Source organism: Xyrauchen texanus, chromosome 6 (genome assembly GCF_025860055.1).
Source record: "Xyrauchen texanus isolate HMW12.3.18 chromosome 6, RBS_HiC_50CHRs, whole genome shotgun sequence".
NCBI lineage: Eukaryota > Metazoa > Chordata > Actinopteri > Cypriniformes > Catostomidae > Xyrauchen > Xyrauchen texanus.
In genome coordinates this window covers 22377133-22405095 of record NC_068281.1, presented here as the reverse complement: position 1 = coordinate 22405095, position 27963 = coordinate 22377133, and the positions used below count along the sequence as shown (strand labels likewise).

The following is a 27963-nucleotide window of genomic DNA, read 5'->3' as shown; positions in this document are numbered from 1 at the left end:
AACTGTTGCTCAAAGATAAGTCCGTGCCGACTATTCTGGGAACAACGACAACGCAAACTGTAAGTAATCTATTTTAAACTTTAAACTACTTTTTAAAGCGCAATTTCATTCATTATGAATAATCACAGTGTTTTTACTTAGTTTACTTGCATATTGTTCTGGCTGGGGGCGTCAATAATTGATACATAGGCACTGACGTTAGCCAATCATAACAGTGGGCGTTAACACTGAGGTCTTAAATGGAAAACGCCCCCAAAACAGACTGTTTGAATCAGAGGATGAGAAACAGGGTGGGAAAAGGTCATAAATCACTAGATTTTAAAAGTTTTTCTTAAAAAAAAATATATTAATACTATAATTGCACCTAAGGGAACATAATAATACAATAAAAAAAACCATGTCATGACCCCTTCAAATTTATTTGAACATCTCCGTTTATTGTGCACGCATTAAATATTTGTCTCATTTCAATCGGCTCCACTGTGGTGATATTTAACGCGTTTCTCTTTAGTTGGGGCTCAGCACTGTCAGCAGTGTTTTCTGTTGCAGCAAGAATGTCGCTCCAGTGCTTTCTTTGTTTTAAGTTTGGCCTCCAGTAGCTCTGTAGTGAACTTTCACACTTATGTCCACTCACAGACATAATTTCTCTCGATTCGAGACCAGCATCGGACAATCTCTGCACCATGGTGCTGCGAAGGCAGTGATTTGTGTAAACCTTGGAGGTGCCTGCTGCTTTACAAATTCTCTGCAACATTGTTGCGAGGTAGTTCACACCCATAGGCTCTCTTGTGTACCTGCAACAGTCAAAAACGAGAAAAAACTTTAACACAAGATTTAATACAAATTATAAATAGCTAATATGATTTATGTGCCGCTGCGTGATCTACGTACCAAGCACATTTAGAGAGGTTTTGCTTTTTTGGGTGAAGGTAAAAAGCAGGGGGGTTGGATGGCAGAAGAGAAACGTACTTCTCTAGAGAGGCAACGGGACAAAGCGGGTTCCCATTTTGTTGGAACATGAAGCCACGCCTGCTCTCTTTATTTCTGTCATGTGGGTCCTTATGGTTTTTAGTGTCGTCATTGAAGCTCATTGTGACATACTTTAGACCATTTTCGTTTGTTAAAATGCGGAATGAGTCTGGAATGAGTTCTCGGTTCCCCTCTTTTCCTCTACGTCCGAAGTGTAACTGCACGTCAAACCAGACTTTTTTTACGAGTCCTTCAGGTGTGTTAGGATTAAGCGCATCGGACAGTTTTATGGTGCTGAAATCTTTAGTAGAAATCGGTGTGTGATGCTCCGTTTTATCACGACCCTCTCTTCTCATTGTCTTTACAACTCCAACGAAAACATTATTGGATGAGGTGAATTCGCTGTCTCTCATCAGACACCAGGACAAACTCAAAGGTGGATCATTCAGGAATCTGTTCAGACCCGCACGTAACGCTACATAGCTACTGATCCCATATTTTTCGCCTTTGGAGCTTCTGACAGTTCCGTAGAAGTCACGGAGAAGTGCGTTGAGTTCCGTCTTGGTGATTTGTTTAAAATCAATGCTGCAACCCTTTTCACCACACCAGTCACCGAAGCATTTCACTGCCCATTGGGTTTGCTGCACGGTATTTTTTTCATTACGAGTCTTCTCGAATGTATCAATGTTACATTTCAGCACTTCAGCATGACGGCTCATATTTGTAGAAGTCTCTACAAATTGTTCCTCAAACCACTTATCCATCGTCATGCCACCTAGTAAATCGAAATTTACTTCAAACATTTTAGCCATTTTAATCCTTACGTTTTTTTCTATGTTTATGTTGATACATGTGGTTGCTAAGGGTGATGCTAAGGGCGCAGTGATAAATAGAACCGTTGGGTGAAGCGGTCATAGCTGTGTTTTATCGTGAATAAAGCACAGCTATTGACCAATCAGAATCAAGGATTGGAACTAACCATTTTATAAAGTTATACAGACAATATTGTATATAGATATGTTATAGCGTGTATTTGTAGTACATGTCAATGTATTTACTTACCTGTGAATGGTTATCTCCAAAGGGGAGTGTCTCTGACACTGATTGGTATTTTGGTGGCCTGAGGAGTGATTGTGCAGTTGTAGTGTCATGAATGAATGGATACGTTTTTATATGTATATATACATTTTGTTTACATATTTAATTTTGTTCACATTCAAGTCTTGTTTATACTCTTCCCACCTGTAAATACTTCGCTGGATTTTCGTCATCTATTGCACCTGTAAATAAACAACACCTTGCACTAGAGTGCTATTGTGAGTTGAGCCATCAATTGTGAGTTGAGCCATCAATTAAGATCCCAATTTTTTTTTTTTCACAGTGTACTTTAACACCCATTGCATCACACCATGGTACCGTGTCCTTAAAACATGTTACCTTACCATATCCAAAAATTTTGGAAATATCAAATAAAATCCCTTTATTGGCACTCAACCATATACACAATTCCAACAGTGGGTGAAAGCCTTGGGTGAGGCTCCAAGCTACATAGCAGTATAACAATTACAATATACATCTGATTTACACATAACACAGTTTACACATCTTGTTACACAATATACACCTAATAATATGCAATATACAATATACACAAAATAAGAAGACTGTATACAATAAAAATAGACTATACCCCCCACCCCCCTCCTCCTCCCAAGTAATTGGTTGAAGTAATTATGAAGTGTTGTGTTGACATTCAGCTATCAGTTGATAGTCAGTTGCCAGTGTGTTAAGTATAAAATGTGGGTCAAGAAAGAGGCTAATAAAGTGTGGTGCTAATATAGGTATTGTGAGCGATCAAGATGGCGGGTCTTGATACTGCGGTACCGCCTGCCTGATAGTATCAGTGAGAGAAGCCCATGGCTCGGGTGGCAGGAGTCTTTGATGGTCCTCCGAGCTTTTTTCACACACCGCCTGGTATAGATGTCCTGGAGGGAGAGAAGCTCACCTCCGATGATGTGTCTGACAGTTTGCACCACTCTTTGCGGTTGAGAGCAGTGATGTTGCCATTCCAGACAGTGATGCCCAGTGATACCAGAGGACTGTTTTGTAAGTGTAATAACAATAGGCTTTCATTTTCATTTTTGCTAGTGGTATGTTAACTTCTAGCATTTTTCACTTTCAGTGCATAAAGATGCAACACCTGATGAATGAGTCTTTTAGGAAATGTAAAATGTTCATATTCTTCAAATTGATTGGGAAATTGCATGCAGTCGAGATTGTCTCCTCTGAGAGCTGTATTAGTGTAATTCTGTGATATTAAACATTATTTAGTCCTTGTGTAGAGACAATTTCCTATCTTGTCTGAAGGCTGAATGACACAGTTCTACCCAGCAATGTGCTCTTATGAGCTGCTTAGGTGAATACTTTCTATGAGAGGACATTTCATTCCTCATGCGGTTTTAGCTGAAAGGCCCATTGATTCTGAAATCACAAGCCACTTCCCACAAGAGAGGTTGTGGGCCATTTTTCTTAACACCTTGCATCCAGCATGGAGATTTTTTCACAGTTTAAATTATTGAACTCTAACAAACTGATTTTGGTCTTCTAAATGGAGCAAACCCTCCCACTCCTGTTGGATTTATGATTCCTGTGAATAATAGTATTTTTGCTTATGAAACTAAGATTTTTTTAAACTTGATTTTTTTTGTGTTTTTGGGATTTCAACAGGACAGATACTCCAAAACCATGTCAAGTACAAAAATAAAAACTTTTAACAATACCATTTTATTTATTTTGCAGCACTGAATGTGCCGACTTAATTCGGTACCTGAGGAGAGGACTGTTTGACTCAGAAGTGACTGCTTTTAATGCTCTGTGAACGTAAACTGGCAAGACAAAAAATATGATTTGTGTCAAAATATCAGATCTGTGCATTAGACCTTGCAGTGTAAATGCAGCCAAATAGACCGGCTGCTGTCTATTATGTTTTACAATATCAAAAAAAAAGAAAACACTTAGTGCTCTTAACTTGTTTTTAGGGCCCAATCACTGAAAGTATAGTGGTCCATTTGTTCTTCTAATGATTATTATTATTATTTAGGGCCCAAGCACTGAAAGTGCGGATTACCTATTGTTCTTCTATGGATTATTAGGGCCCAAGCCTTGAAAATGTGGAAACCCTATTGTTCTTCTAAGGATTATTAGGGCCCAAGCACTGAAAGTGTTGTGGCCCTATTGATCTTCTATGGATTATTATTATTATTATTATTAGGGCCCAAGCATTGAAAGTGCAGCGGCCCTATTGTTCTAAGTATTTTTCTTTATTAAGGCATGTGCACCAGAGGTGCTAAAGCACTATTGTTTTTGCAATGTTTTTTCACAATTATTAGGGCCAAAGCACTGAATGTGCGCAAGCCCTATTGTTCTTCCAAAGATTATTATTATTATCATTTCTGTATTTTAGTACATAACATGTGTGAAAACTCTTGGAAGTTTGCACACACATCAGAGTCATTGGCCATTAGGGCTTGGCTAAGTTGCAAGGGTGACATGCAGGGGTGGGTTCTATTATGTACACATATAAAGTAACATAAAAATTGGAAAAAGGAAATGTCTAATATCTTCTGCATGCATGGTGTGATTTACATCAAAATTGAGCCAAATGTTTGTCCTTGCGGGTTGATTACATTGATGTGGCTGTGGGTTACAGTCATAGCACCACCAACTGGCAGAAGGAAGTGTGGACTTTGAAATATCCCTCTTATGTTTACCTGAATTGCATTACCTGAGGGTGATGGGGGCAGGTGCAGGTGAGGCTGAGTTCTTCCTGAAGTCCACAACCATCTCCAAGGTATACATCCTCTGGGGTATGGAGGCTATCTTAATTAAAATATAAAGTTTCATATTGACGGATTAGAACCTTTAACCTCTTATGCAATGAGTGAATTAGTTACCACTAGACCACCCACTCAGACTCCAGAGCTGATTGATGCAATTTTCCACTGACTTAAAATATCTCATGACCGAAAATAGCACGCATAGATATTATTTTTTTTCCAAGTTATCAAATGTATTATGTTAAATATTTATTTTAGAGCTTGAATTGATCATCAAGAATGACTTTTTATCAAAGCAGACCATTTAAAATGATCTTTTACTATCACTCATCGTTGCTGTGCTACTTCAAAGGCCATGTATCATGAGCATGACTTTGTTATTTTGCTAGCCATCTTAAACTGATCTTTAAATTTATGTTGTTCTTTAGATAAACACAGTTAACTGATGAACGCAGTTACACATACTTAGACTGTACATAACAGACTGCGCATGTGAGAAGTTGATGAAAGAGGGATCCCTTCTAGACACGACCGATTTTGTGATCTTGCAAACTCAACCAATCTGCATTGTTTACTGCGTGCTGCGAATGAGACACAAAAACACTTTTATACAAATAATATGTAACATTCACTTAAAATCTCCATTAGTTCTGTAACCAAAAGTGATTACAATGTGAAGTGCTATTAATACAGTAGGCTACGAATCTGAAAATGGCAATATATGCTGAACACATGTATGCTGAAAGTAAATGTTCATAAATGATTTTACTGATATAAAAATGTCTATTACATAGATATACTCAGATATGTTTCTTTAAACACTTGTGGAATTTAAATGTGCACATAAATGCTCAAATATATTAACTCTAATTTTATTTGTTCACATATGGCCATATACCATATTTAAATATCAGACAATGTAAAAATGTCAACAGGCCTAATTATTGAATCCCCATTTGTGTTTTTAGCTTACAGATTTATTTTACGTCTATTTTAAACTTAGATAAGTTTTCTTGCATTCTCTGAGGCAGAAAATTTCAATACAAAAATAGGCAACTAAATGTATTGTATTTTTAAAAAACTTTGGTTGCTAACTGCATATTCAGTTATTGTGTACTAAAATATTTACAAAGTAATTAACACAATTACAGAGGTATATAATGATGATTTCTGAGTTTTCACTGCAAAACAATCCCAAAGAATGCAGCAAATTGCATCGCAAACTTTGAGAAAAGCTGCCGAAAATTCAGCCATTTTGTAATCCCAGCTAGACAAATTACATTGCAAATCCTAACTGCACCGTATTTCAAAGACCAATCTTTAGTTGTGGCAATGTAACTGATTATGTTGTGACAACCAGAAAAGTGAAAGTCCTGTATTTGTTACCTCAACGTAAATTTGGACCGGTGGCAGTTCATCATGACGACATTGTGGCAACATCGAAGAACAATAGTTGGTTACCAGTTGGTAATCTTTGCTTTTAATCATTATTCTTTAGGTGGACACGCAGTAGTCTAAACTAATATATGTCCTTATTTTCCCAACATAATTGAAATGTGTAACACTTAAAGATGGGAAAGCAGGAAGCTGGGACCAGCTTAACAAAAAATAAAAAACTTTAACACTTTTCAAACAAAACAACACACTGCTTTTCAGCCAGCTGCTTCAAATGATAACGACACGTGGACAAACTTCATACATCTCTCTCCCGTCTAGCGCTTGGTCATTCATGAACGATTTGTTCATTTTTGAATGAATCTTTTATGTGACACAGAAGAACAAATAGTCTTGGAGTGATTCGTTCATTTTATTTTGGCCTCCGTTCGTTTGTTACACCTCTCGAGTATTTTAGTCCGAGTCTTTCATTCATTTGTCATGTGACAGCCGCATACAGATTTCAGAGGTCAACTAATATTTCCATTTCTCATAATATGTCCTTGGCTGCATTATATATATATTTTTTTCCCCTTTTTGGGACTATAATCAATATGGCTAAATTACTTCTGTGCTCATTAAACTCTACCTAGACCAACTTAACACCTAATGCATTGAATTCAATTTGTTAATTTAAAGCAATTTTAGGGATATATAAAAAATTGTAAATTATTTCATTACAATATAATATTCAGATCTACATATTTTTTCACTAAATTAAATGATAGCAAAATTTAATCAGTTAGCAATAAAACAATTATATACTGTTGTTGTGTGTGTGTGTGTGAGATATATATGGCAGACCTCTGCCTGTCCTATGGAGCCACATTAGATTTTAATGCCACACATTCAAAACATAAACATGCTTTTCTGCACAATAAACAAACACATTCAACAACACTCAACATCCTTGCATTTCAGCAATCACTGTGGCACTGTAACACACAGCTCTGTTCGTCTGTCTTTCCCCGTCTGCTGCTGTCTTCTCTCCTTAAATACTCCATCGCTCTTCCCTGGAACACAAGACCAGTGTACAAACAGGTTGAAATCATTTGCCACTTATCTTTCCGGCCTCGCTATAACCTAACACTGCTCAGCCATGCCCTGCTTGCAACAATATAGATAGTAGAGGTGTAAAGCTTCAAATATCTCATGTACAGAAAAAGAAATATTACTACCAAACCCAAAATAAATATATTCTATTTGGTAACAGACACTTCCAAGAGATTTGCCCTCACTACAGATCACTAAGTTTGTACAGTAGTAAATGGTATTTGTAGTAAAATTATAGTAACCACAAAATTAATGTTGCTACTGTCATGGTTACAGTACTATTACTATTGTAAAACAATGGTTAATTGTATCAAAACTATGATTTCTGCCAAGAAAACAATGGTGACAGCAGTCATTGTTACTTCAGTCATGGCGGCTACAGTATTACTGAATAAAACCATGGTTAATTTTCATTAGTCTCTTTAACAAAAAATGCTCTAATTACTAACTGAACATTTAACATAATAACTGCATTTATGCATCAACATAATGTGCATATCATATTCAACTCAACATATAGTCAGAAGTTGTACATCACTATAGAATGAATAACCGTGCTGTAAAAATGTATGCTTGTAGAGATGTCGTAATGCAACATGAGTGTTTTAATCGTACATGGAAATCCCACATCTTCATCAGCAGAGAAAGGGCAACATAAATTTGGCAATGAACACCCCGAGCACTTTAGTGTTTGTTTCATGACTGTCAGAACTAGCAGCGAGTGCCTGTTTAAAGATGGAAGGGATTGTGCTTTGTGCAGTTTCGGGCTCTATGCGCACCATGCACTATATAATCCCAGGTTATGTCAGTGTAAATAAATAATCAAACATCATTGTATTACCAGTATACGGCACTCACGTCAAGCAATGCCTGGTTTTTTGACCATTGCTGTTTTGATTGACTGCAAAGTGAAAAAGTTCCCAGACAGGAGACTTGAATGACGCAGGGGCCTCTTTCTTGTGGCTTGTTTTCTCAGCTTGCCATTTTCAACTTCACACTAATGCATGCAGAACTGTGATTCACAATCACAATCAAATCAACTGATTTAACAAACTTACAGTTAATAGGACAGCTTCTCCCTGTAGGAAGTCAACCCACGTGAAACACAGGCAAAGTACAGAGCCATACAGGTGCATTAGGTTACAACTGCGCATGTCTATTTGGTGCTTTATTTTCTTTGCCAAAGTGTATGATCCAGATGCGTTATTAAACCTAGAGATGAGCCACGGAGCAAATGCTTACCAAACAGTGGGTGGTGAACCGTGTGTTTTAATTTTTTTTTACCGAGAACTGTTACACCTCAGATAGATAGATAGATAGATAGATAGATAGATAGATAGATAGATAGATAGATAGATAGATAGATAGATAGATTCAAATGTATATTATTTATAAATGTATTTTAACAAATAGCGTCAAACATATTTACATACATAAAAGCTTATCCTGTATAATAAACTTCCGTTTAAAACAATTGGCATAATGTTCAGGTGAATAAATCTGCTAAATCACAGATTCAAAAATATTAACAGAATTTAGAAGGTAAAAATGTTACTTAACCAATCTGATGTGTTGGTTGTTGCATTTTTATAAGTGGACCCTCACAATGAAATGCATGCTGTTTTTTCTTCAGTCATTGGATCGGATCATAAGCAGAGAACATGAAACATAAGTACAGTCGCTCACATGTCGCATATTTTAAATATGCACTCTTAACATTTTTAAATGTTTTCACTGTATTGTTCTAATTGCAATTTTGGGTTATGGACATAGCACCACCACAGGGAAGCAGAAAGTGTGGCTATTAAAAGAGACTTTAAAATAGTTATTTTATATTTACCCAAGTTGCGTAAAAATTGTCTAGAATAATGTCAAATGCCTAATACATGTGTCCACCATGCATTGTTTTCCGAAAGCCAATGGGTGGAAATGGACCCATGGTGCTTGGGCGCATCATCGCTGCTCGCAGCTATATTTATTATTATTTATTTTTATTTTTAACGCATTCACTAATTTATAAGGCATTTATCATGCTCAAACTCAAACTTGGTACACACATCAGACCTGCGTAAAATCCAAAATGTATGTTGTGTTTAGGCTTGGGTGAGGTTGAGGAGCTCTACAGCACCACCAAATGTGGGCAGTGGTATGGTTACTGCTCTCATCTTGTTAGACAAAGTTCACTTGATTGTATTTGATTCTGCCCAACAGGAAGTCAGTCATGTTCAATGGAATGTTTTCCTGCTGTGTTTTGAGGGGCTTATAATGACTGAAAACTTATGAAAGATCATTAGCTCCACCCAACAGGAAGTCAACCATTTTGGATTGAATGTGCTTTTTTAGTTGCAAGCCAGATATATACAGATTTTTGATATATTGAACGGTGCTGCCATGGTGAGGAACTCCATTTTTTGTGAAAAATGGTAAACAGGAAGTGCCTTATATCTTCTGTGTGCATTGTGTGATGTTGATGAAAATTCAGCTGTATGTTTGGTAATGGGAGCTAATCAAATTGATGTGGCTATTATGGTTCACAGTCATAGCACCACCAACTGGAAGCAGAAAGTATGGCACTTTGAACAGACTTTGAAATAGCCCTCTTATGTTTACGTGAATTGCATCAAAATGCTACTGATGTAAAATTGTAAAGGAATATTTGATATCTTAAATACTTTTGCCATGGCAATGCATACATGTTATCCTATCTATATTTGGGTGTTTTTGAGGCACATGGCATGCTTAAAAATTTTGCACACACATCACAGTTGTTGGTCATTTGGGATGGGAAAAATTCACACATGGACGCCTGGGGGGGGGGGGGTAATGTAATTGTTTCATACATTACGATTTAAAATGGTGATCAGTATATTGAAAATAACTTTTCAATCTTTTCATTTCTGTTATCATGTCTCTTTTATTTTTTGGAATCAGATTCATGTAGTGTTTATCATAGATTAGTAATGTATTTAAAAAGTTAGCATACAGTGTTCATTATAATGGGGCATAGGTTTTGCAACTCGGTACTCAATATTCACTACTCATGAGTACTTTTAAATGAGCTACTCTTTTACTTGAGTAGTTATTAGGACAGGTAATTTTGCTCTACTCACACTATTTTTTTGGGGAAGTAACAGTACCTCTACTTGAGTATGATTTTTCAGTACTCTTTCCACCCCTGGACATATGGATGAGTTAAGCCACAAATGAGACCACCTGACTGACTGAACACACTTCATGCTTTGCTGTTCAGAGGTCAAATCATTCAATGAATATTTATTTGACACTTTCTTTCCCACTCACTTATTGTGAGAAGTAATATCCTGCTGAAAAGTTAAGAACAAAGCACATGCAACACTATCAGTGGTCCACAGTAAAGTGCTGGGTTCAGGTTTCGAGTTTGGGTTCACAGCAGTGAGATTCTGTCAGTGCTGTTGGTTTCAAAACCCAGCATACCTTCTCTTTGAACAACAGATATTAGGGTTAAAATATTCCCCATTTTAATTATTAAAGTATTAAAGTATGGTACTAATACATCAGCATCAGTGGTGCAAAGCAAGTCGCATGATTACCTTTTCAATCAGAGGGAACCATAATTTCAACCAAACAACCACTGCTTCCATTTAAACCAAATAACCATTGTAGCCAATAGGTTCAAAATGTTTAATGCAATTAAAATTACTGTAAAAAGAGCATGTTTTCCAGACTGTTATTCACTAAATGAACACAAGTAAAAAATAACATTTAATAATTTTTATTTAAATGCTGTGATGTAACAATGCATAGTTTCAACCAGGAATATTTACTTCCATATTTGTTCTAAAATATTTAATATAAAAATTGCCATATTTTTACTAAAACATCAGTACTTGATCATATTAAAGTACTAAAACACAAATGTCACTACTGCAAAGCAAGTCACTTGTTTGAACAACATTTTACATTTTAAACCGCAATATCTACCAATATATATTTTATCTATTAGATTTAACTTAAATATGTTATATTTTAACTTTAACATTAGCCCTTATGCATATTAAAGTACTAATTTACCAGCATCCAGGGGTGTAGAATATGCAGGGGATGTGTCCCCCTCACTTTAAATAAAATCAAAGTTCATAGATAGATGATGAGCCAGTGAAGGTGTTCTTCTTTTCATCTATCATCTGTGTCACATGATCAGGCTCGGTGTCAGATGAACTGTGCTGTGGAATGTTAGCTGCTTTACTGCAGACAGCTGGACAGAGCAGCAAACAGCGTGGGTGAGACCCCAGTGATGATGTAGCAGGGTTGGGGAGTAATGGAATACATGTAACGGTATTGCGTATTTAAAATACAAAATATAAGTAACTGTATTCCACTACAGTTACAATGATTTCAATTGTAACTGTAGTGGAATACAGTTACTTATATTTTGTATTTTAAATACTTTAAATCATTGGTAATTAGATTACAGTTATATTCAAAAAGTATTTTGATTTCAGAAGAGATTACTTTGCATTTTACTGTCATTTGTTTAATTTAATATTTAATCCTTTCAGATGGAATACATTTATACATATAAATGATGCGATTCAAAGTGCATTTGAAAAGCTGTGAAACACTTTCTTATGATGTGTTACATTCATACGAGCAGACAGAGAAGTAAGTTTGGAGCAGAACAAAAAGAAATTAACCTTGTGTAAATTGTCAGCATTACACTAAGCTAAAATGCTATTTCCATTCATTTTACATGGACGTTACCAGGCACAATCATATATTTTATCAAGAAAATTCACATTGGATCATAATTTACATTTTTCTAGTAAGACCTTTGATGTTAGGGATAAAGTCGTATTCTTGATAATAATTTTTTTTAAAGATATTTAGTTTTTTCAGAGAATGTATTTTTAACATGTTTATTTTGACTTACTTCACTGGCAGTTGTTTTTTACTTCATATGCAAAACACAAGCTTCATTGCTTCAACAAGAGAACCACAGTGCCATGTGCAAAAACTGGACCTTTATATTAGGACATTATGATAGGGTGACCAAACGTCTCTGTTTTTCAGGGACAGTCATGGATTTTGATGGTTGATGGTCCGACTCAAGCTGTCCCCGGAAATGTCCCCATTTTTACTGTGTGTTCAAAACAGTCTGCTAAGTGAATAAGCAGATGCTTTATGGCAATAAAGCCCCTGTTGAAGCCTACCAGCAACAAGGTTAATTGTATGCAGTTTATTTTGACCAACAGAGGGGGCTGCTCGCTATAGCAGCTTTAAGTCATTCGTCTTCCTTTACTTATTACTTTTTTGCACCAGTTTTTCCATTAAGCATAGGACCAGGAAACAAACGTTTGCACAATACATTTTGACAGCGGTGAATGGGAGTGAACAGAAGATTACAGCACATATAATTTCCAATTACCCATTTGCTCCAAGACCAAAATAAAAAAATCGAATATTGCGTTTGAAATACTTTTCAGAAGAGTTTTCAGAAAAAGTAGAGAGCGCTGGAATAAGACAGTCAGATGGGAGATGACAAATTTATTGTCACTCTCTCAGCAGCTGTAATAGAAAGCCCTCACACCTTTTTTAAACTAATTCCAGGGTAATATAACACAAAGCATAATGTTATAAATTTACACTCAATATTTAAAAAATGTATAAGAAAAAAATCAAGAGATTTATGAAAATCTGTGAAAAAGGTCTATTGAAAGGAAACATCATCGTTAACAGCTTCCAGGTGAGGCGCATACTAGTTAAGCTATAAATAATTTATATTGTTATGTATAAAGGACAACAATCAAATTAAGTCATCACATTACAGCATAGATTACATTGTGCCTTGCTGGGAAACAAGTGACTTAAAAGAAGTATCATAATGCAAAAGAGTTGATCAAAATAAAAGGTATAAATAAGAAAACAGGTCTATATGAGATAACTGATAGAAACAGTTAGGTGAAATAGTGTAATAATAGTAATAATTATTATTATTATAAAATATTGAATATCTTGTGTCATGACTATAAAGTGGTATCTAAGAGAGGCAATCCCCCCTTCAGAAATGAATTTCAGGCCCTGGTATTGTCCATTTTTTTCATATGATTTCAGTTGTAATGCTGAGGGAAATGGTAATCAAGTGAGATCATTTATTTTGAAATTCCTCTGCCAGTTTGCCAGCAAGCAAATAATTAGCTTGCTGGCAAACTAATAATAATTAGAGAAGGAATTTTAGAAGAGAGTAAGAAGAGTGATGTAAAGAGTGTGACCAAGAATCAGCTGCAATAGTTCCTATATTCAATCATTGTTTATAATATGTTTGTTATGTTCACTTTTATTCCAAAGTGCCATCTACTGTATACAGTGCAGAAAAGAATGAACTAATGTAACAGAAGACAATTTAAAAAAAATAAACTTTACCTTCATATCTAAATTACACTGAGACATATTCAATGTAGTATGATATACCATAGTTCATCACATTTTTGCATTCACCATGGTCAAAATATGCCATTCACTTATAGCCGAGTTATAGAAAATGAGTGTTTCTGGTTCAGGCAGAACTGTCTAATGCAGCATTACTATGAGATGAGGGATAAATTAGGTTAATGCCTGTCATTAGTGTAGACTTAAACTGAGAGAGTGTGTCTGAGTCCCGAACAGTGCTAGAAATTCTACTCCATAATTTAGGAGCCACATAGGAAAAGGATAGTGCTACCACCTTTTGTGGATTGTAATAGTCGATGTACTATCAATAGACCAGAATTTTGCGATCGTAGTGAACATGATGGATTATAGCAGAATAGAAGGTCACTTAAAGGGATGGTTCACCCAAAAATGAAAATTCTCTCATTACACACTTACCCTGATGCAATCCCAGATGCGTATGACTGTCTTTCTTCAGCAGAACACAATTTAAGATTTTTAGAAGAAGATGGAGCTCTGTCAGGTAATCCATGTGACTCCAGTCAATCAATGAATATCTTCTGAAGCGAATCGATAGGTTTGTGTAAGAAACAAGTCGATAATTAAATATTTTTTACTTTAAATCTGCACCTCCTGGACGTCCTCTGTGATGCTGTTTGAAATGGCCAAACTCTCGCCAAATTCTTGTGTGAACTCGCTGACGTGCTCATGTCATGTGACAGATACAAGATTTCACTCTGTTATATTGCAGCCATTTGCTAAAATCATTTAAGTTCATTTTTTCTCCTCATTGTACACACAGCACCCCATATTGACAGAAAAACACAGAATTGTTGACATTTTTGCACATTTATTAAAAAGAAAAACTGAAATATCACATGGTCCTAAGTATTCAGACCCTTTGCTGTGACACTCATATATTTAACTCAGGTGCTGTCCATTTCTTCTGATCATCCTTGAGATGGTTCTACACCTTCAATTGAGTCCAGCTGTGTTTGATTATACTGATTGGACTTGATTAGGAAAGCCACACACCTGTCTATATAAGACCTTACAGCTCACAGTGCATGTCAGAGAAAATGAGAATCATGAGGTCAAAGGAACTGCCTGAAGATCTCAGAGACAGAATTGTGGCAAGGCACAGATCTGGCCAAGGTTACAAAAAAATGTCTGCTGCCCTTAAGGTTCATAAGAGCACAGTGGCCTTCATAATCCTTAAATGGAAGACGTTTGGGCTGACCAGAACCCTTCCTAGAGCTGGCCGTCCTGCCAAACTGAGCTATCGGGGGAGAAGAGCCTTGGTGAGAGAGGTAAAGAAGAACCCAAAGATCACTGTGGCTGAGCTCCCTCGGAGATGGGAGAAAGTTGTAGTAAGTCAACCATCACTGCAGCCATCCACCAGTCGGGGCTTTATGGCAGAGTGGCCCGACGGAAGCCTCTCCTCAGTGCAAGACACATGAAAGCCCGCATGGAGTTTGCTAAAATACACCTGAAGGACTCCAAGATGGTGATAAATAAGATTCCCCTTCTGTCGCTCTCTCCACGTTGTGTCGGAGAAGCGACACTAGGGGTCTCTCTTGAGCGCCGATATTCACCTCTGACCTATTGAAAAGGGCCAATGAGAGTTGGCAGTCAGTATTTGCATACCCGCCCCGCATACGGGTATTTAAGCGGGGCAAATACGGAAGTTTAGTCAGAAAATTTCTTCGGAGCCGATGGTCTGTTTGCAGTCTGCTGCGAGAATACACACCCTGAACGTTCCTGTATCTCTGACGATCTGCTTGCTGTTGGCTCTGACGGCGCACAACAGCGGCTTTCTCTGTACTTTGCACGGCGTGCATTGTTGCTCCTGAGCGCTTCGACAGCGTAGACACACACACACACTGTGTATTAAAAGAGCAAATTTCCTGTAAAAGAGCACATTTCTCTAAAAGAGCAAACAGCGGCGTTGAACGTCCTTTTAAGGACGCGTCTTTTTCAAGATGCCTTTCCGCCCCTGTGTCGTTCCTGGATGCGGTAGAAGCCTCTCCGCTTCAGACGGCCACAGGCGCTGTCTCGTGTGTTTGGGCCGCGATCACACCGAGGTGGCGTTTGTGGATGGTTCATGTTCTCACTGCGAGAACATGACCATGACCACGTTGTGGTCGCGGCATGCCTTCAACAGAAGGCAAGCCACCCCAGCTGCACCTCGCATTGCTGCTTCTTCCCACGGGATTGAGGACGATGCGGTTGGCGCTGGGGGCTATTTGGGGGCGGCAGCGGGTGCAGTTTCGCTGGGTAGCCCCCCGTGAACCTCCCGTTCCCCGACACACTCGCTGGTCCCCGTCCATGCTCGCAGCGATAGCGGCTCGCCTCACGGCCCGGCCGTCTATCCTCCCGAGTCCGAAGCGGATGAGCTCGCCGCTGCATCGGAGAGTGCGGTGTCTGATGCCGAGGACTCCCCTGGACTGCCGCCTTCGGGCCAGCAGGCCCAGGCTGAGGCCGACGCTCAGATGTCCGACATGCTTTCCCGGGCCACCGTGAGCGTGGGGTTGGATTGGAACCCTCCATCCTCCCCACAGCCTTCGCGGTTGGATGATTGGTTCCTGGGGCAGCGCGCCGTTCGCGGCCTCGCATCCCCCCGGTCCCGTTTTTCCCGGAGGTGCATGATGAGCTGACGTCTACGTGGAGAGGCCCGCTCTCCGCTCATCTAGGTGCCAACCGCTCCACTCTCTCCACCCTCGACGGCGGAGAGCGCCACGGATACGGTGCGATTCCCCAGGTCGATAGGGCAGTTGCGCACCATCTATGCCCCGGTAGCCCTACCTCCTGGCGCAGTCGCCCCGTACTCCCATCCAAGCCCTGTAGGACAACATCCTCGCTTAACACGAAGGCCTACAGTGCGGCTGGATGGCCCTCCTGCAAGTCCACCAGGCCAAAGCTCTCAAAAACATGCACGGGGGTGGACCTGATCCTGATGTGCTGCAGGAACTGCGCTCAGCGACCGACCTCGCCCTGAAAGCGACGAAGGCCACAGCGCATGCACTCGGACAGACGATGACCACCCTAGTGGTCCAGGAACGCCATCTTTGGCTCAATCTGGTCGAGATGCGTGAGGCTGACAAGAATCGCTTCCTGGACTCACCTGTCTCCCAGATTGGCCTTTTCGGTGACACCGTCGAGTACTTCGCCCAAGAGTTCTCCGCGGTGAAGAAGCAGACGGAGGCCATCTCCCACATCATGCCCCGCCGCAGACCTGCCGCTACGGGCCCTGCCCCGTCTGCCCGCCGAGGGCGTCCCCCTGCGAAGAAACCAGCTCCTGCTCCGCCTCAACCCGGGCCCAGCTCTCAGCCCCAGCGTCGAGCACTCTGCAGGCGGCACACGCCCCCTGTCTCACGAACCCCCTCTAGGACCCGGAAGGCTCCCAAGCGTTCCTGAGACAGCCGACCCAGAGCCGAAGACGTTAGCTCCGGAGGTGGTAAGACCGCTCCGTCCCCCGGTGGAGGGCCGGGAGGAGAATCCTTTGTTTTTTCATTTGCCACACCCCCTGACGGGGGCTGTGGTACCCACATTCTCAATAAAAGAGCTATTTTCTTTGCCTCTGTGTCACCTGGCCCGCAAATGCCATTCTCACGGCAATCTGCTTTCAGCTCACGACAGTCCCGGTACACCGGACGCGGCGATCCCGCCTTCCGCTTGCCCTCGACGGCCCCCCGGCTGGCCGGTTCAGACGAGTCCAGAGGATGCCAGCATCAGACCTCCTCCTCAGTCACGAACCCGCCCCCTGCCGGGTTCGCGGAGCAAGGTAAGTGCTTTGAGTCTATTCTCAGCAGCTCAGCCTCAGGGCGCAACGAAGCCGCCCGACGCTGCATTACCTGTTCCGCCCGCTCGCGAGGCCCGCCCGGTACGTCCAAAATACTCGTCCCTTTGGTGCCCCTAAGCGCAGAGCTGGGAAGCGTGGCTTTCAGCTTCCCAACGCATCACGCTGGCTGCACGGACCATTCGAATCGGTTACGCAATTCAGTTTGCCCGGCTCCGCCCCCTTCAGGAGCGTCCGCTTTCCGCAGTACACGGCGAGCATGCCAGTTCCCTGCGCACGGAAATCGCGACCCTCTTAGCCAAGGGCGCGGTAGAGCCCGTCCCTCCAACCGAAATGAGGAAGGGTTTCTACAGCCCTTACTTCATTGTACCCAAGAAAGGTGGCGGCTTATGACCAATCCTGGAACTGCGAGTTTTCAATCGGGCCTTGTTAAAACTCCCGTTCAAAATGCTCACGCAGAGAAATATTCTGGCTGGCGTTCAGCATCTAGATTGGTTCGCAGCGGTAGACCTGAAGGACGCGTACTTCCACGTCTCAATTCTGCCACGACACCGACCCTTCTTACGGTTCGCGTTCGACGGCCAGGCGTTTCAGTACAAAGTCCTCCCCTTCGGCCTGTCTCTGTCCCCTCGCGTCTTCACGAAGGTCGCAGAGGTGGCCCTTGCCCCGCTACGAGTAGCCGGCATCCGCATACTCAACTACCTCGACGACTGGCTCATCCTAGCACACTCTCGGGAGTTACTATGCACAAACAGAGACCAGGTGCTCCGGCACCTCAGCCGCTTGGAGCTTCAGGTCAACTGGGAAAAGAGCAAGCTCACTCCGGTTCAGAGCATCTCTTTTCTCGGGCTGGAGTTAGTCTCAATGACAGCACGTCTCACGAGCGAGCGTGCTCAGTCGGTGCTGGACTGCCTCGCTTCATTCAAGCCAGGCACAGTGGTCCCTCTAAAACTTTTCCAGAGGCTCCTGGGGCATATGGCGTCCTCCGCGGCGGTCGCGCCGCTGGGGTTGATGCATATGAGACCACTCCAGCACTGGCTCCAGACTCGAGTCCCGAGACAAGCATGGCACCACGGCATGCATCGGGTAAGAATCACCCCAGCGTGCCGTGGTGCCATGCTTGTAGACCTGTTTGCCACCCAGGAAACCTCCCACTGCCCGATCTGGTACGCCCTAACAGAGGCTCCCCTCGGGACAGACGCGCTGGCACACAGCTGGCCCTCGGGGCTGCGCAAGTACGCATTTCCCCCAGTGAGCCTTCTTGCACCAGTGCTGTGCAAGGACAGGGAGGACGAGGAGCAAGCAGAGATGCGCGATTAGGTCAGTGCTTCTTTTCCTACAGGAGAGGCTGGACAGGAGGCTGTCCCCGTCCACCCTCAAGGTGTATGTTGCCACTATTGCCGCCCACCACGATCCTGTAGATGGTAAATCTCTGGGTAAGCACGACCTGATCCTCAGGTTCCTGAGAGGCGCCTGGAGGTTGAATCCCTCCCGGCCAGGCCTAGTTCACTCCTGGGATCTCTCGGTAGTCTTGGCAGGACTCCAGAGACCTCCCTTCGAGCCTCTTGAATCAGTTGGACACAGGGCCCTCTCCCTTAAGACGGCCCTGCTGATCGCGCTCGCCTCTATCAAGAGGGTCGGGGACCTGCAAGCGTTCTCTGTCAGCGACACTTGCCTGGAGTTCGGTCCGGCAGATACGTCTGTGATCCTATGACCGCGACCGGGCTATGTGCCCAAGGTTCCTACCACACCGTTCCGAGATCAGGTAGTGAACCTGCAAGCGCTGCCCCGGGAGGAGGCAGACCCAGCCCTTTCGTTGCTATGTCCAGTGCGCGCTCTGCGCATTTACCTGGACCGCACACAGAGCACCAGGCGCTCTGAGCAGCTCTTTGTCTGCTTTGGGGGACGGCAGAAAGGGAATGCCGTCTCCAAACAGAGGCTCGCCCACTGGGTTGTCGACGCCATCACACTGGCTTATCATACCCAGGCCGTGCCCCTACCCTTGCGGGTCCAAGCTCACTCAACAAGAAGTGTAGCGTCCTCGTGGGCACTGGCCAGGGGCACCTCCCTAGCAGACATCTGCAGAGCCGCGGGTTGGGCAACACCCAACACCTTCGCGAGGTTTTACAACCTCCGTGTTGAGTCGGTTGCGTCTCGTGTTTTGTCAGGTCCGAGCCCGTAGAACTCAGTAACACGTAGACCGACCGGCCGGGTGGATCGCTTGCGCCCAGCGCCCTTTTCCTAACGTCAAGGTAAAGTAGTGCGCCTTCTTCCCAGGGCTGCCCACTCCGAGTCGGGCCCCTGGTCGATTCCTCCCCAGCCCTCCGGGTCCGCGGTTCAGCGGAGGAACTCGCCGACCCAAGCCACTGCGGGTACCCTGATGGCTACCCTGTACTGGTATAGGTGCTCCACAGGTAAGGCCTCCTGCTCGGACTCCCCCTGTGTGTAATTCCACGGTTCTGTCCCCTTATGAGCGGACCCCCGTGTCTCCCTTAGACAGTTACAGCTGCCCCGGTCGCCGTGCTGTAGCAACTCCCCCCTTTCGAGGCTGGATCTACCACCTCACCATACTTTCCACACGAGCTCTAAGACGGCCGTGTGACATGTCTACCACTTTTCCTCCCCAAGAAAAAGGGCAGGTGTGGTCTCCGCAGGGTCTGGGATAAGACCCCCTTCCCTATATGCGTGTAAGGACCCCGGCCGTGATTGCTCTATGTGAGAAACATAGAGAGAAAAGAGGCCCAGCCAGGCTGGCCCGTTCCCATGTTGGCAAACATCGCCTTGTTCCCCTCCCAGGGTAACCAAAAGGATTGGAATGGGTTCCCTAGTGTCGCTTCTCCGACACAACGTGGAGAGAGCGACAGAAGGGGAACGTTTGGTTACGTATGTAACCTCCGTTCCCCGAGGGAGGGAACGACACGTTGTGTCTTTGCTCCGCTATGTTGCTGAACCGAGCCACTGTTGTGGCCGGACCATTTCCGGCTCCTCAGAAAAATCCTGATCTACCACCGCACCATACTTTCCACACGAGCTCTTAGACGGCCGTGTGACATGTCTACCACTTTTCCTCCCCAAGAAAAAGGGCAGGTGTGGTCTCCGCAGGGTCTGGGATAAGACCCCCTTCCCTATATGCGTGTAAGGACCCCGGCCGTGATTGCTCTATGTGAGAAACATAGAGAGAAAAGAGGCCCAGCCAGGCTGGCCCGTTCCCATGTTGGCAAACATCGCCTTGTTCCCCTCCCAGGGTAACCAAAAGGATTGGAATGGGTTCCCTAGTGTTGCTTCTCCGACACAACGTGGAGAGAGCGACAGAAGGGGAACGTTTGGTTACGTATGTAACCTCCGTTCCCCGAGGGAGGGAACGACACGTTGTGTCTTTGCTCCGCTATGTTGCTGAACCCAGCCACTGTTGTGGCCGGACCATTTCCGGCTCCTCAGAAAAATCCTGAATAAACTTCCGTATTTGCCCCGCTTAAATACCCGTATGCGGGGGCGGGGTATGCAAATACTGACTGCCAACTCTCATTGGCCCTTTTCAATAGGTCAGAGGTGAATATCGGCGCTCAAGAGAGACCCCTAGTGTCGCTTCTCCGACACAACGTGTCGTTCCCTCCCTCGGGGAACGGAGGTTACATACGTAACCAAACATTCTCTGGTCTGATGAGACCAAGATAGAACTTTTTGGCCTTAATTCTAATCGGTATGTGTGGAGAAAACCAGGCACTGCTCATCACCTGTCCAATACAGTCTCAACAGTGAAGCATGGTGGTGGCAGCATCATGCTGTTGGGGTGTTTTTCAGCTGCAGGGACAGGACGACTGGTTGCAATCGAGGGAAAGATGAATGCGGCCAAGTACAGGGATATCCTGGACGAAAACCTTCTCCAGAGTGCTCTGGACCTCAGACTGGGCCGAAGGTTCACCTTCCAACAAGACAATGACCCTAAGCACACTGCTAAAATAACGAAGGAGTGGCTTCACAACAACTCCGTGACTGTTCTTGAATGGCCCAGCCAGAGCCCTGACTTAAACCCAATTGAGCATCTCTGGAGAGACCTGAAAATGGCTGTCCACCAACGTTTACATCCAACCTGACAGAACTGGAGAGGATCTGCAAGGAGGAATGGCAGAGGATACCCAAATCCAGATGTGAAAAACTTGTTGCATCTTTCCCAAAAAGACTCATGGCTGTATTAGATCAAAAGGGTGCTTCTACTAAATACTGAACAAAGGGTCTGAATACTTGGGACCATGTGATATTTCAGTTTTTCTTTTTTAATAAATGTGCAAAAATGTCAACAATTCTGTGTTTTTCTGTCAATATGGGGTGCTGTGTGTACAATAATGAGGAAAAAAAATGAACTTAAATGATTTTAGCAAATGGCTGCAATATAACAAAGAGTGAAAAATGAATACTTTCCATACCCACTGTATGTTGGTGCTGGCACCGTGTACTTGCATTATAAGGACCTGACAGAGCTCATTCTTTTACTAAAAATATTTATTTGTGTTCTGCTGAAGAAAGACAGTTATACACATCTGTGATGGCATCAGGGTGTGTGAATAATGAGATAATTTAAATTTTTGCATGAATTGCTTTAAGTCCTGGGGAGCTAAACCATTAAAATCTTTATAAGTAATAAGCAGAACTTTAAAATATATATGAAACTTATAACAGCCAGTATAGTGACGATAAAATGGGGCTGTTATGATCATATTAAGCTGCTGCATTTTGAACCAACTGAAGCTTATTTATTGAACATTCAGTACATCCTCCCAGTAAGACATTACAATAATCTAGTCTTGAAGTCATGAAAGCATGAATTACTTTTTCGGCATCAGAAATAGAGAGCATGTGTCATAACTTTTAATAACACTTGCTCTTTTTCTGAGGTGGAAGAATGCTGTTCTACCAACTTTGGAAATGTGATTTTCAAAGGACAAATTGCTATCAATCTTAACACCCAAGTTCTTAATTGTAGAAGACAAAACAGTACAGCCATTGAGAGTCAAATTATATTCTAGCATCTTATGTGTCAAAGTTTTTAGTCCAATAATTAGTACCTCTGTGTTGTTATAATCGAGCATAAGGACATTTCTAGTTATCCAGTCTTTGATATCATTTATATACTTTGCTAACTTTTGCTATCAGGTATTGATGAAATATAAAGCTGAGTATAGTCTGCATAATTGTAAAAACGAATTCCATGGTTCCTGATAATGTCGAAGGGGAAGCATATACAAGGAGAAAAGAAGGGGACCTAAGACGGTAGTGGTCAGATAAAAAGGACTTAAACCAAGCTAATACCTGTCCACAAATGCCAATATAATACTCAAGCCTATGCAAGTGAATATGGTGATCTAAGGTGTTGAAGGCAGCACTAAGATCTAAAAGCACTAGAAGAGAGATGCAGCAGTGATCAGACGATAATAGCAAGTCATTTGTTACTCTTACAAGTGATTTAGGCCCCTATACTATGATGGGGCCTAAATAATGACTGAAATTCTTCACATGTACAATTTCTCTATTGAAAAGAACATGCGTGGGAGGACATTACCTTTTCTAGTGTTTTAGACATAAACAGGAGATATGAGATCAGTCTATAATTAACTCTCCAGGATCAAGCTGTGCTTTCTTGATAAGTGGTTTAATAACTGTCAGTTTAAAAGTTCTGGGTACATATCTTAAAGTTAGTGAGGAGTTGATAATATTGAGAATAGGTTCTGATAGTACAGGAAATACCTCTCTCAGTATCTTAGTTGGTATGAAGTTGCACATTGGGAGTACTATTGGCACTTTTCCACTTCATGTTCTGGTTCAACTCGACTCGACTCTGCTCGCTTTACTTTTCTGAGCTTGCTTTTCCAATGCAGTTTAGTGCCAATTAAGCTGAGACACTTCCTGAAAGACTTTTTTCTTTGGCATCGTTTAATTCGTCACTAACAAGAGAAACATCTGAACCTTGTTTATTGACCACGGGGTGGTTTTGCGCACATCCATTTCTTTTTACAATTTGAAAATCTTGTGAACAAATGATACTGCTATTGCTGTTGCTAACTTTAAAAGTAGCGGGCTGATGTCCCTTGTTGCAAATCCAGTGACGCTGGTAGTGACGATTCTCTCTGACCAATCAGTGTTCTGCAGGGTTTTGACATCACATTTAGTATCGGCTCAGCTCACTTGGAACCTCGACCAAGGTGGTACTAAAAAAGTACCAGGTACTATCCACAGTGGAAAACCCCCAAAAAGCGAGTCGTGTCAAGTCGAGCTGTACAGTGCAGTGGAAAAAGCCCCATATAAGACACTGTCTTCTGAGGTGTTGTGATTCTACCCAATTCTGTAGAGCAAAACAGAAGTAAACAAATTTGTAAATCTTTCTGATGGACAATACAGCAGTGAGATGACAAAGAATGTTAAGTTAGTTCATATATATATATATATATATATATGTATGTCAAATAGGGGTCGCCAGTTCTGGAAAGGTCGACAACTCCAACTAGATTTTTTGTATTTTTTTGTACGTTACCTGGCAGAAGAATTTATATAGCTTCTGTCTTCAATCAGAGCCTTTAAATCTACTGTTTTGTGCTAAAACCACACTAGCTACAGTATTTTCACAATTCCCACTCTAAACTTCAAAAATGGTTAGTCCACAGGGTGGAGAAAGGCAATCTGTGCTGCTCCAAAAGTGAATATATTGCATTATCATGGGTTAGTCATTTGGCAAGTAGCCTGAGGCAGTGACATATATAATTGAGACTGTCTGCTTGGGCTCTTGGCCTCTCTCACACTCAGACTTCTTAACACATACCTGCTTTGATATTCCCTCACACATCGGCCTGCATCATGGTAATGGATGTAGACTGAATCATTATCTCTATCAAACACAGACGCTCACAGACAGGAACTGGGTTCAAGGTAGAGCTTCTTGAACGAGGACTGAGAATGGTGGACAATTGAATTAGGCTAAGCTCTATGTGCCACCTGTCAAGAAGATAATTCTTCTGTATTAGTGAAGCAGGAGGGGCAAAGGTCAGCTTAGATAAGAGCTATCGCTGGTTAGAATAAATAATGTTTTGGTGCTTAAATAAGAACATAGTAAGAACAAAGTATGTGCTTTTTTCAAGGGTACTTTGACATTGTCAAAGCTTGCCTGTGTGATTAAATTCCACTGTATATGCTAATGGGCTTACGTTTTCCTTAGTAAATTGTTTGTTTGTTTGTGCCTGAGGCACTGGGCAGCATAAGAGCAATTTTTATGCAAAATAACTTCAGCAATTTATTATCTTTGTAAAATCTGTTTTCGCCTTTTAGCAACATTTTAACACCACGTCAATGGAGCCCTGCGCAGTGAGGTCAGACTATATTTAATTACTCGGTATCTTCATATTTAAGGCTATAGATGGTTAAATCCCAGCTATATGGGGCTGTCAGTGTGACTCCATTCATAAATTGTTAAATTGGACACATTTTCAATGGTCAGATGGAATGCCAGCATTGCTTGAGCTACATTATTTTATCAAAACATTGGACAAATTTGTTATGTCAAAATAAATGAAAATCTTTATGAAAATTAATATACCACAATAACAGACAGTCAATTGTGCATTCCGTGATGGACTAGAATCATTGCACTGCACTGTTTGGGAAAGTTATTGATAGTCTAAAAATATATATTATTTAACAGCTGCCATGCATATCTCCAAGGGGCAACATCTATCTTTTGTGCTGTACATTTTCTTTGTTTAGTCATGTTTGTTTACAAGCCTATCTTCATGTCTGTTTTTTTTCTGCAAGCCTTTTAAAGAGTGTGACAGCAAGAATTCTCGGCTCATTCTTTCTCACCCCATGTGTTTGATGTCTCAAAGCTCTGCTGTCTTTTCCTTCAGCCCTTTCTCTCTTCCTCCTTCTCCATCTATAACTCTACTAATAAACACTCACGTAGCTCTAATGAGAACCATAAAGCCTCTCCAATCTTATTATTTCCTCACTCAAATTAGAAGTATTTTCTAGCTTTGTGAAACATCCCTGTTGGTGTGCTTTCTAAATGTAATAACCTAATTTTTGTTTCTCTTTATCTCCACCAGGTTGGTGTGGAATTTTGTAATAAAAGGATTCCTGTGTGCCCTGGAATGTATCTGCCTAAAATGAGGAACTGTTGAGCGTGAGTATGTTTTCATGTGTTCCCCAAATATTGTGTTTTATGTATGAGCTTTGTGGAAATCTGCCTGGTTCGCTGAGGTTGTTTGTTTGGTATGATTCTGATTAACCTCATTCTTGACCTGATTGTAATATGCATAAAATTATTTGATTCAACAATTATACAGATCACTGTGTTGGATGATGTGTTTGGTGTTGCCTTGCACAGACACAAAGTTTTCCATGAGAAACCACACAGATGGGGTATTACAAACACCTACGCTCACATATACTTATCTCTTGTAACAGAAAACACAGTCTGTTTAATACATTTTGACGGGTGAAAGCATAATTATCTGTGTTTTTTTGCTAGATAATCTACTGTAGGGTTCCTATGCTTTTTGACCATTGATTTTCTTTGACTCAAAGATCTTTATCAGTCTTTAATGATTTCTGGAAAATGATTTTTTTTACAAATCATTTTATATTCATTGCTGGGACGAATTTGTTTGCCATTGTTATGTACCTATGTGTATGCAAAGTTTTTAAAATAATAGGTTTCAATAATTATATTACTTAGTATTCAAATGTCTCAAATGAGCCCCCAAATGGATGTGGATGTAACATTTTAGTCTACATACGTATTCATAAGCAAAGGTTTTTGATTAAATATTTTCAGTGTCCCCAGTGTAAATAGCATCTGCCACACAGGGCAGCAATTTGCACCCCAGTAGTCTGCTGGAACCACACTATTGGGCTATACAGTATATACAACAAAATAGACAATAGATGACACTGTAGTGGTGTGGGTTGCAAAGATGTGTGAATATGTACTGTTCTAGCAACAAGGTTCAACATCCCATCCGTTTTCCTCTTCCCACTTTTAATATTTCCTTTAGTACTACTTAAAATAATAGAAAAAATAATGATTTAAATGTTGATTTCATCGCAGTTATTTGGTCCCGATGAACATCGGGGAGTGCTGAGAAGGGTTTGATCCGGAGGCAGCGTCTGTCGATCGCACCCATTCCCATGTGAAACCATGGTTACTGTAGTAAAACTGAGAGTATTTTTTCTGAGGTTAGGTTTAGGGGTAGGGGTTAATGTAGTGTGTCTGTTGGACTCTAAATAAACACAATAAACGTTCTGCAGTGATGCCCATACAGTTAATATTTAAATATGGGCGCAAATAGTATCTGAAACTATTTGCACCAGGGTGCAATTAGTATCTACCATTATTTGCACCAGGGTTGGGGTGCAAATAATATTTGCCACTATTTGAACTGGGTGTAAATAGCATATTTCATTATTTGCACTAGTATATTTTTTCGGAAGGCCAAAACTAGAAAACTTTTGGACTATCCAGCTCCAGCTGTCCACACACAGTGTTTAGGTTCATGGATGAGACTCATGGCTGTTACGTTATCTGGAAGTACTCTGTGGAGGACACACCCTCCTTTGCTGCACAAATGTTCAATTTAAAGCTTCCATACCACAAGCAAAACAATAATTTCAGTGCTTAATGGGTCTGCAGTTTTTGATGATTTTAAAATTAGATTTGAAACTCTTTTTGTGGTTTTCGATTTGGCAATTATTATAAATATAATTATAATTATTATTATTTGAGAACAGGAATAATTAACCCCCACAAAAAAATTCTGGCATAATTTACTAACCCTCAATCTTTATCACTTTCTTTCGTATTTCTTCAAAAGGTGGATTTTTGAAGAGTATGCTGGCCTCTTTTTTTTTTTTAGAGGGGACACATTATGTTAGGAGCAATTTTATCTGAAAGGAACCATTATTCAGTACGCAACAGCCATCTGAGTATAAGTCAATCTGAAGAGCAATACTCGATGACTAATCTAAAATGATGTCCAGTAACTGTGATGTGACAGGCAAAAACTGAGATGGGGGTGGTTGGGGTTGTTGTTGTGGATAACTGAGAACGGAAACTTCACTATCTGGCTTCTCGGTTTTAAATTAACTGATGCAAAAGTATTATTATTTTTGTTTAGAAGGGATAATGGATGATGGATTTACAGGACAAAGGAACCATATAGCAAGAAGAAAAACAAAGCAAAACATTGTGATTTAGGTCGGTAAAGATTAAAAGAAAATAAATGGCAAGAGTTAAGGAATAGTTCACACAAAAATTATGATTCTGTCATTCATTTGTCAATCTTAAAGTTGTTCCTAACCAAAACCTTTACAATACTGCTTTACACTGCTTCTCGCCACTAATGTAGATTTTAGAGAGATGAGAGAGAAACTCTCATAAAAAATGAATATAGGGGTCTTCATAAATAAAGAATCCCTCAATTCAGT

At 41.3% G+C, this 27963-nt stretch overlaps 1 protein-coding gene across 1 annotated transcript in view; it reads left to right on the top strand.

Annotated features, from left to right (window-relative positions):
- LOC127644779 (disks large-associated protein 1-like) overlaps positions 1-27963 on the top strand; it is a 182859-nt gene that overhangs the window by 64270 nt on the left and 90626 nt on the right. The window contains exon 2 of the mRNA XM_052128158.1: positions 25584-25660. The gene's annotated coding sequence lies outside the window, so the exon portion shown is untranslated. The remainder of the gene's footprint in view (positions 1-25583; positions 25661-27963) is intronic.